Source organism: Heloderma suspectum, chromosome 12 (assembly GCF_057233095.1).
Source record: "Heloderma suspectum isolate Gila_16-S chromosome 12, 16-S_ref, whole genome shotgun sequence".
Lineage (NCBI taxonomy): Eukaryota > Metazoa > Chordata > Lepidosauria > Squamata > Helodermatidae > Heloderma > Heloderma suspectum.
Window position 1 is genome coordinate 38057501 of NC_139469.1, and position 7500 is coordinate 38065000.

Consider the following 7500-nt stretch of genomic DNA (forward strand, 5'->3'; position numbering starts at 1 on the left):
AGGGTTAGGGTTGGTGTTAGGTTTAGGGTTAGGGTTAGGGTTGGAGTTGGGGTTAGGGTTAGGGTTGGGGTTGGGGTTAGGGTTAGTGTTAGGTTTAGGGTTGGGGTTAGGTTTAGGGTTAGGGTTAGGGTTGGGGTTAGGGTTAGGGTTAGTGTTGGTGTTGGGGCTAGGGTTAGGGTTAGGGTTGCGGTTAGGGTTAGGGTTAGGGTTGGGTTAGCGTTTGGGTTAGGGTTGGGGTTAGGGTTAAGTTGGGGTTGGAGTTAGGGTTGGGGTTAGTGTTAGGGTTAGGGTTGGTGTTAGGTTTAGGGTTAGGGTGAGGGTTAGGGATGGGGTTGGGGTTAGGTTTTGGGTTAGGGTTGGGGTTAGGGTTAGTGTTAGGGTTAGGATTAGGGTTGTGGTTGGGGTTAGGGTTAGGTTTAATGTTAGGGTTGTGGTTAGGGTTAGGGTTAGGGTTGGAGTTATGGTTAGGGTTGGGGTTAGGGTTAGGGTTAGGGTGAGGATTACGGTTATGGTTGGGGGAGGGTGAGGGTTAGGGTTGGGGTTAGGGTTAGGGTTAGGGTTAGGGTTAGGGTCAGGGTCAGAGTCAGGGTCATGGTTAGGGTGCGGGTTAGGGTCGGGGTTAGGGTTGGGGTTAGGGTTAGGGTTGGGGTTAGGGTTAGGGTTGGGGTTAGGAATAGGGTTAGGGTTGGTTTAAGGTTAGGGTTAGGGATAGGGTTAGGGTGAGGGTTAGAGTTAGGGTTAGGGTTAGGGTTGGGGTTAGGGTTAGGGTTAGGGTTAGGTTGAGGTTAGGGTTAGGGTTAGGGTTAGTGTTAGGTTTACGGTTGGGCGTAGGGTTAGGGTTAGGGTTAGGGTTGGCCTTAGGGTTAGGGTTAGGGTTAGGGTTAGGGTTGGGCTTGGGGTCAGGGTTAGGGTTAGGGTTACGGTTAGTGTTAGGTTTAGGGTTGGGGTTAGGGTTAGGGTTATGGTTAGGGTTAGGGTTGTGTTTAGGGTTAGGGTTAGTGTTGGGGTTGGGGTTAGGGTTAGGGTTGGGGTTGGGTTTAGGGTTAGGGTTAGGGTTAGTGTTTGGGTTAGGGTTGGGGTTAGGGTTAGGGTCAGGGTTAGTGTTAGGGTTAGGGTTAGGGTGGGGTTAGGGCTAGGGCCAGGGTTACGGTTAGGGTTAGGGTTAGGGTTGAGTTCGGGTTAGTGTTAGGGTTAGGGTTAATGTTAGGGTTAGGGTTAGAGTTAGAGTTAGAGTTAGAGTTAGGGATGGGGTTAGGGTTAGGGTTAGGTTGGGGTTGGAGTTAGGGTTGGGGTTAGGGTTAGGATTAGGTTTGGTGTTAGGTTTAGGGTTAGGGTTAGGGTTGGAGTTGGGGTTAGGGTTAGGGTTGGGGTTGGGGTTAGGGTTAGTGTTATGTTTAGGGTTGGGGTTAGGTTTAGGGTTAGGGTTAGGGTTGGGGTTAGGGTTAGGGTTAGGGTTAGTATTGGTGTTGGGGCTAGGGTTAGGGTTAGGGTTGCGGTTAGGGTTAGGGTTAGGGTTGGGTTAGCGTTTGGGTTAGGGTTGGGGTTAGGGTTAAGTTGGGGTTGGAGTTAGGGTTGGGGTTAGTGTTAGGGTTAGGGTTGGCGTTAGGTTTAGGGTTAGGGTTAGGGTTAGGGATGGGGTTGGGGTTAGGTTTAGGGTTAGGGTTGGGGTTAGGGTTAGGGTTAGGGTTAGGATTAGGGTTGTGGTTGGGGTTAGGGTTAGGTTTAATGTTAGGGTTGTGGTTAGGGTTAGGGTTGGAGTTATGGTTAGGGTTGGGGTTAGGGTTAGGGTGAGGATTACGGTTATGGTTGGGGGAGGGTGAGGGTTAGTGTTGGGGTTAGGGTTAGGGTTAGTGTTAGGGTCAGGGTCAGAGTCAGGGTCATGGTTAGGGTGCGGGTTAGGGTCGGGGTTAGGGTTGGGGTTAGGGTTAGGGTTGGGGTTAGGTATAGGGTTAGGGTTGGTTTAAGGTTAGGGTTAGGGTTAGGGTGAGGGTTAGAGTTAGGGTTAGGGTTGGGGTTAGGGTTAGGGTTAGATTGAGGTTAGGGTTAGGGTTAGGGTTAGTGTTAGGTTTACGGTTGGGCGTAGGGTTAGGGTTAGGGTTGGCCTTAGGGTTAGGGTTAGGGTTAGGGTTAGGGTTGGGCTTGGGGTCAGGGTTAGGGTTAGGGTTACGGTTAGTGTTAGGTTTAGGGTTGGGGTTAGGGTTAGGGTTATGGTTAGGGTTAGGGTTGTGTTTAGGGTTAGGGTTAGTGTTGGGTTTGGGGTTAGGGTTAGGGTTGGGGTTGGGTTTAGGTTTAGGGTTAGGGTTAGTGTTTGGGTTAGGGTTGGGGTTAGGGTTAGGGTCAGGGTTAGTGTTAGGGTTGGGGTTAGGGTTAGGGTGGGGTTAGGGCTAGGGCCAGGGTTACGGTTAGGGTTAGGGTTAGGGTTGAGTTAGGGTTAGTGTTAGGGTTAGGGTTAAGGTAAGGGTTAGGGTTATGTTGGGGTTGGAGTTAGGGTTGTTTTAGGGTTAGGGTTAGGGTTGGTGTGTGGTTTAGGGTTAGGGTTAGGGTTAGGGTTGGGGTTGGGGTTAGGGTAAGGGTTAGGGTTGGGGTTAGGGTTAGGGTTAGGTTTGTGGTTGGGGTAAGGGTTAGGGTTAGGTTTAGTGTTGGGGTTGGGGTTAGGTTTAGGGTTAGGGTTGGGGTTAGGTTTAGGGTTAGGATTCGGGTTGTGGTTTGGGTTAGGGTTAGGGGTAGGGTTATGGTTGGGGTTGGGGTTAGGGTTGGGGTTAGGGTTGCGGTTGGGGTTAGGGTTAGGGTTGGGGTTACGGTTAGGGTTAGGGTTGGGGTTAGGGTTAGGGTTATTGTTAGGGTAGTGGTTAGGGTTAGGGTTAGGGTTAGGGTTGGGGATAGGGTTGGGGTTAGGGTTGGGGTTAGGGTTAGGGGTAGGGTTAGGGTTAGAGTTAGAGTTAGAGTTAGGGATGGGGTTAGGGTTAGGGTTAGGTTTAGGTTGGGGTTGGAGTTAGGGTTGGGGTTAGGGTTAGGGTTAGGGTTGGTGTTAGGTTTAGGGTTAGGGTTAGGGTTGGAGTTGGGGTTAGGGTTAGGGTTGGGGTTGGGGTTAGGGTTAGTGTTAGGTTTAGGGTTGGGGTTAGGTTTAGGGTTAGGGTTAGGGTTGGGGTTAGGGTTAGGGTTAGTGTTGGTGATGGGGCTAGGGTTAGGGTTAGGGTTGCGGTTAGGGTTAGGGTAAGGGTTGGGTTAACGTTTGGGTTAGGGTTGGGGTTAGGGTTAAGTTGGGGTTGGAGTTAGGGTTGGGGTTAGTGTTAGGGTTAGGGTTGGGGTTAGGGTTAGGGTTAGGGTTATGGTTAGGGTTAGGGTTGTGTTTAGGGTTAGGGTTAGTGTTGGGGTTGGGGTTAGGGTTAGGGTTGGGGTTGGGTTTAGGGTTAGGGTTAGGGTTAGTGTTTGGGTTAGGGTTGGGGTTAGGGTTAGGGTCAGGGTTAGTGTTAGGGTTAGGGTTAGGGTGGGGTTAGGGCTAGGGCCAGGGTTACGGTTAGGGTTAGTGTTAGGGTTGAGTTCGGGTTAGTGTTAGGGTTAGGGTTAATGTTAATGTTAGGGTTAGGGTTAGAGTTAGAGTTAGAGTTAGAGTTAGGGATGGGGTTAGGGTTAGGGTTAGGTTGGGGTTGGAGTTAGGGTTGGGGTTAGGGTTAGGATTAGGTTTGGTGTTAGGTTTAGGGTTAGGGTTAGGGTTGGAGTTGGGGTTAGGGTTAGGGTTGGGGTTGGGGTTAGGGTTAGTGTTAGGTTTAGGGTTGGGGTTAGGTTTAGGGTTAGGGTTAGGGTTGGGGTTAGGGTTAGGGTTAGTGTTGGTGTTGGGGCTAGGGTTAGGGTTAGGGTTGCGGTTAGGGTTAGGGTTAGGGTTGGGTTAGCGTTTGGGTTAGGGTTGGGGTTAGGGTTAAGTTGGGGTTGGAGTTAGGGTTGGGGTTAGTGTTAGGGTTAGGGTTGGTGTTAGGTTTAGGGTTAGGGTTAGGGTTAGGGATGGGGTTGGGGTTAGGTTTAGGGTTAGGGTTGGGGTTAGGGTTAGGGTTAGGATTAGGGTTGTGGTTGGGGTTAGGGATAGGTTTAATGTTAGGGTTGTGGTTAGGGTTAGGGTTGGAGTTATGGTTAGGGTTGGGGTTAGGGTTAGGGTGAGGATTACGGTTATGGTTGGGGGAGGGTGAGGGTTAGGGTTGGGGTTAGGGTTAGGGTTAGTGTTAGGGTCAGGGTCAGAGTCAGGGTCATGGTTAGGGTGCGGGTTAGGGTCGGGGTTAGGGTTGGGGTTAGGGTTAGGGTTGGGGTTAGGTATAGGGTTAGGGTTGGTTTAAGGTTAGGGTTAGGGTTAGGGTGAGGGTTAGAGTTAGGGTTAGGGTTGGGGTTAGGGTTAGGGTTAGATTGAGGTTAGGGTTAGGGTTAGGGTTAGTGTTAGGTTTACGGTTGGGCGTAGGGTTAGGGTTAGGGTTGGCCTTAGGGTTAGGGTTAGGGTTAGGGTTAGGGTTGGGCTTGGGGTCAGGGTTAGGGTTAGGGTTACGGTTAGTGTTAGTTTTAGGGTTGGGGTTAGGGTTAGGGTTATGGTTAGGGTTAGGGTTGTGTTTAGGGTTAGGGTTAGTGTTGGGTTTGGGGTTAGGGTTAGGGTTGGGGTTGGGTTTAGGGTTAGGGTTAGGGTTAGTGTTTGGGTTAGGGTTGGGGTTAGGGTTAGGGTCAGGGTTAGTGTTAGGGTTGGGGTTAGGGTTAGGGTGGGGTTAGGGCTAGGGCCAGGGTTACGGTTAGGGTTAGGGTTAGGGTTGAGTTAGGGTTAGTGTTACGGTTAGGGTTAAGGTAAGGGTTAGGGTTATGTTGGGGTTGGAGTTAGGGTTGTTTTAGGGTTAGGGTTAGGGTTGGTGTTTGGTTTAGGGTTAGGGTTAGGGTTAGGGTTGGGGTTGGCGTTAGGGTAAGGGTTAGGGTTGGGGTTAGGGTTAGGGTTAGGTTTGTGGTTGGGGTAAGGGTTAGGGTTAGGTTTAGTGTTGGGGTTGGGGTTAGGTTTAGGGTTAGGGTTGGGGTTAGGTTTAGGGTTAGGATTCGGGTTGTGGTTTGGGTTAGGGTTAGGGGTAGGGTTATGGTTGGGGTTGGGGTTAGGGTTGCGGTTGGGGTTAGGGTTAGGGTTGGGGTTACGGTTAGGGTTAGGGTTGGGGTTAGGGTTAGGGTTAGGGTTAGGGTAGTGGTTAGGGTTAGGGTTAGGGTTAGGGTTAGTGTTAGGTTTAGGGTTTGGCGTAGGGTTAGGGTTAGGGTTAGGGTTAGGGTTAGGGTTAGGGTTGGGCTTGGGGTCAGGGTTAGGGTTAGGGTTACGGTTAGTTTTAGGTTTAGGGTTGGGGTTAGGGTTAGGGTTATGGTTAGGGTTAGGGTTGTGTTTAGGGTTAGGGTTAGTGTTGGGTTTGGGGTTAGGGTTAGGGTTGGGGTTGGGTTTAGGTTTAGGGTTAGGGTTAGTGTTTGGGTTAGGGTTGGGGTTAGGGTTAGGGTCAGGGTTAGTGTTAGGGTTGGGGTTAGGGTTAGGGTGGGGTTAGGGCTAGGGCCAGGGTTACGGTTAGGGTTAGGGTTAGGGTTGAGTTAGGGTTAGTGTTAGGGTTAGGGTTAAGGTAAGGGTTAGGGTTATGTTGGGGTTGGAGTTAGGGTTGTTTTAGGGTTAGGGTTAGGGTTGGTGTGTGGTTTAGGGTTAGGGTTAGGGTTAGGGTTGGGGTTGGGGTTAGGGTAAGGGTTAGGGTTGGGGTTAGGGTTAGGGTTAGGTTTGTGGTTGGGGTAAGGGTTAGGGTTAGGTTTAGTGCTGGGGTTGGGGTTAGGTTTAGGGTTAGGGTTGGGGTTAGGTTTAGGGTTAGGATTCGGGTTGTGGTTTGGGTTAGGGTTAGGGGTAGGGTTATGGTTGGGGTTGGGGTTAGGGTTGGGGTTAGGGTTGCGGTTGGGGTTAGGGTTAGGGTTGGGGTTACGGTTAGGGTTAGGGTTGGGGTTAGGGTTAGGGTTAGGGTTAGGGTAGTGGTTAGGGTTAGGGTTAGGGTTAGGGTTGGGGATAGGGTTGGGGTTAGGGTTGGGGTTAGGGTTAGGGGTAGGGTTAGGGTTAGAGTTAGAGTTAGAGTTAGGGATGGGGTTAGGGTTAGGGTTAGGTTTAGGTTGGGGTTGGAGTTAGGGTTGGGGTTAGGGTTAGGGTTAGGGTTGGTGTTAGGTTTAGGGTTAGGGTTAGGGTTGGAGTTGGGGTTAGGGTTGGGGTTGGGGTTAGGGTTAGTGTTAGGTTTAGGGTTGGGGTTAGGTTTAGGGTTAGGGTTAGGGTTGGGGTTAGGGTTAGGGTTAGTGTTGGTGATGGGGCTAGGGTTAGGGTTAGGGTTGCGGTTAGGGTTAGGGTAAGGGTTGGGTTAACGTTTGGGTTAGGGTTGGGGTTAGGGTTAAGTTGGGGTTGGAGTTAGGGTTGGGGTTAGTGTTAGGGTTAGGGTTGGGGTTAGGGTTAGGGTTAGGGTTATGGTTAGGGTTAGGGTTGTGTTTAGGGTTAGGGTTAGTGTTGGGGTTGGGGTTAGGGTTAGGGTTGGGGTTGGGTTTAGGGTTAGGGTTAGGGTTAGTGTTTGGGTTAGGGTTGGGGTTAGGGTTAGGGTCAGGGTTAGTGTTAGGGTTAGGGTTAGGGTGGGGTTAGGGCTAGGGCCAGGGTTACGGTTAGGGTTAGTGTTAGGGTTGAGTTCGGGTTAGTGTTAGGGTTAGGGTTAATGTTAATGTTAGGGTTAGGGTTAGAGTTAGAGTTAGAGTTAGAGTTAGGGATGGGGTTAGGGTTAGGGTTAGGTTGGGGTTGGAGTTAGGGTTGGGGTTAGGGTTAGGATTAGGTTTGGTGTTAGGTTTAGGGTTAGGGTTAGGGTTGGAGTTGGGGTTAGGGTTAGGGTTGGGGTTGGGGTTAGGGTTAGTGTTAGGTTTAGGGTTGGGGTTAGGTTTAGGGTTAGGGTTAGGGTTGGGGTTAGGGTTAGGGTTAGTGTTGGTGTTGGGGCTAGGGTTAGGGTTAGGGTTGCGGTTAGGGTTAGGGTTAGGGTTGGGTTAGCGTTTGGGTTAGGGTTGGGGTTAGGGTTAAGTTGGGGTTGGAGTTAGGGTTGGGGTTAGTGTTAGGGTTAGGGTTGGTGTTAGGTTTAGGGTTAGGGTTAGGGTTAGGGATGGGGTTGGGGTTAGGTTTAGGGTTAGGGTTGGGGTTAGGGTTAGGGTTAGGATTAGGGTTGTGGTTGGGGTTAGGGTTAGGTTTAATGTTAGGGTTGTGGTTAGGGTTAGGGTTGGAGTTATGGTTAGGGTTGGGGTTAGGGTTAGGGTGAGGATTACGGTTATGGTTGGGGGAGGGTGAGGGTTAGGGTTGGGGTTAGGGTTAGGGTTAGTGTTAGGGTCAGGGTCAGAGTCAGGGTCATGGTTAGGGTGCGGGTTAGGGTCGGGGTTAGGGTTGGGGTTAGGGTTAGGGTTGGGGTTAGGTATAGGGTTAGGGTTGGTTTAAGGTTAGGGTTAGGGTTAGGGTGAGGG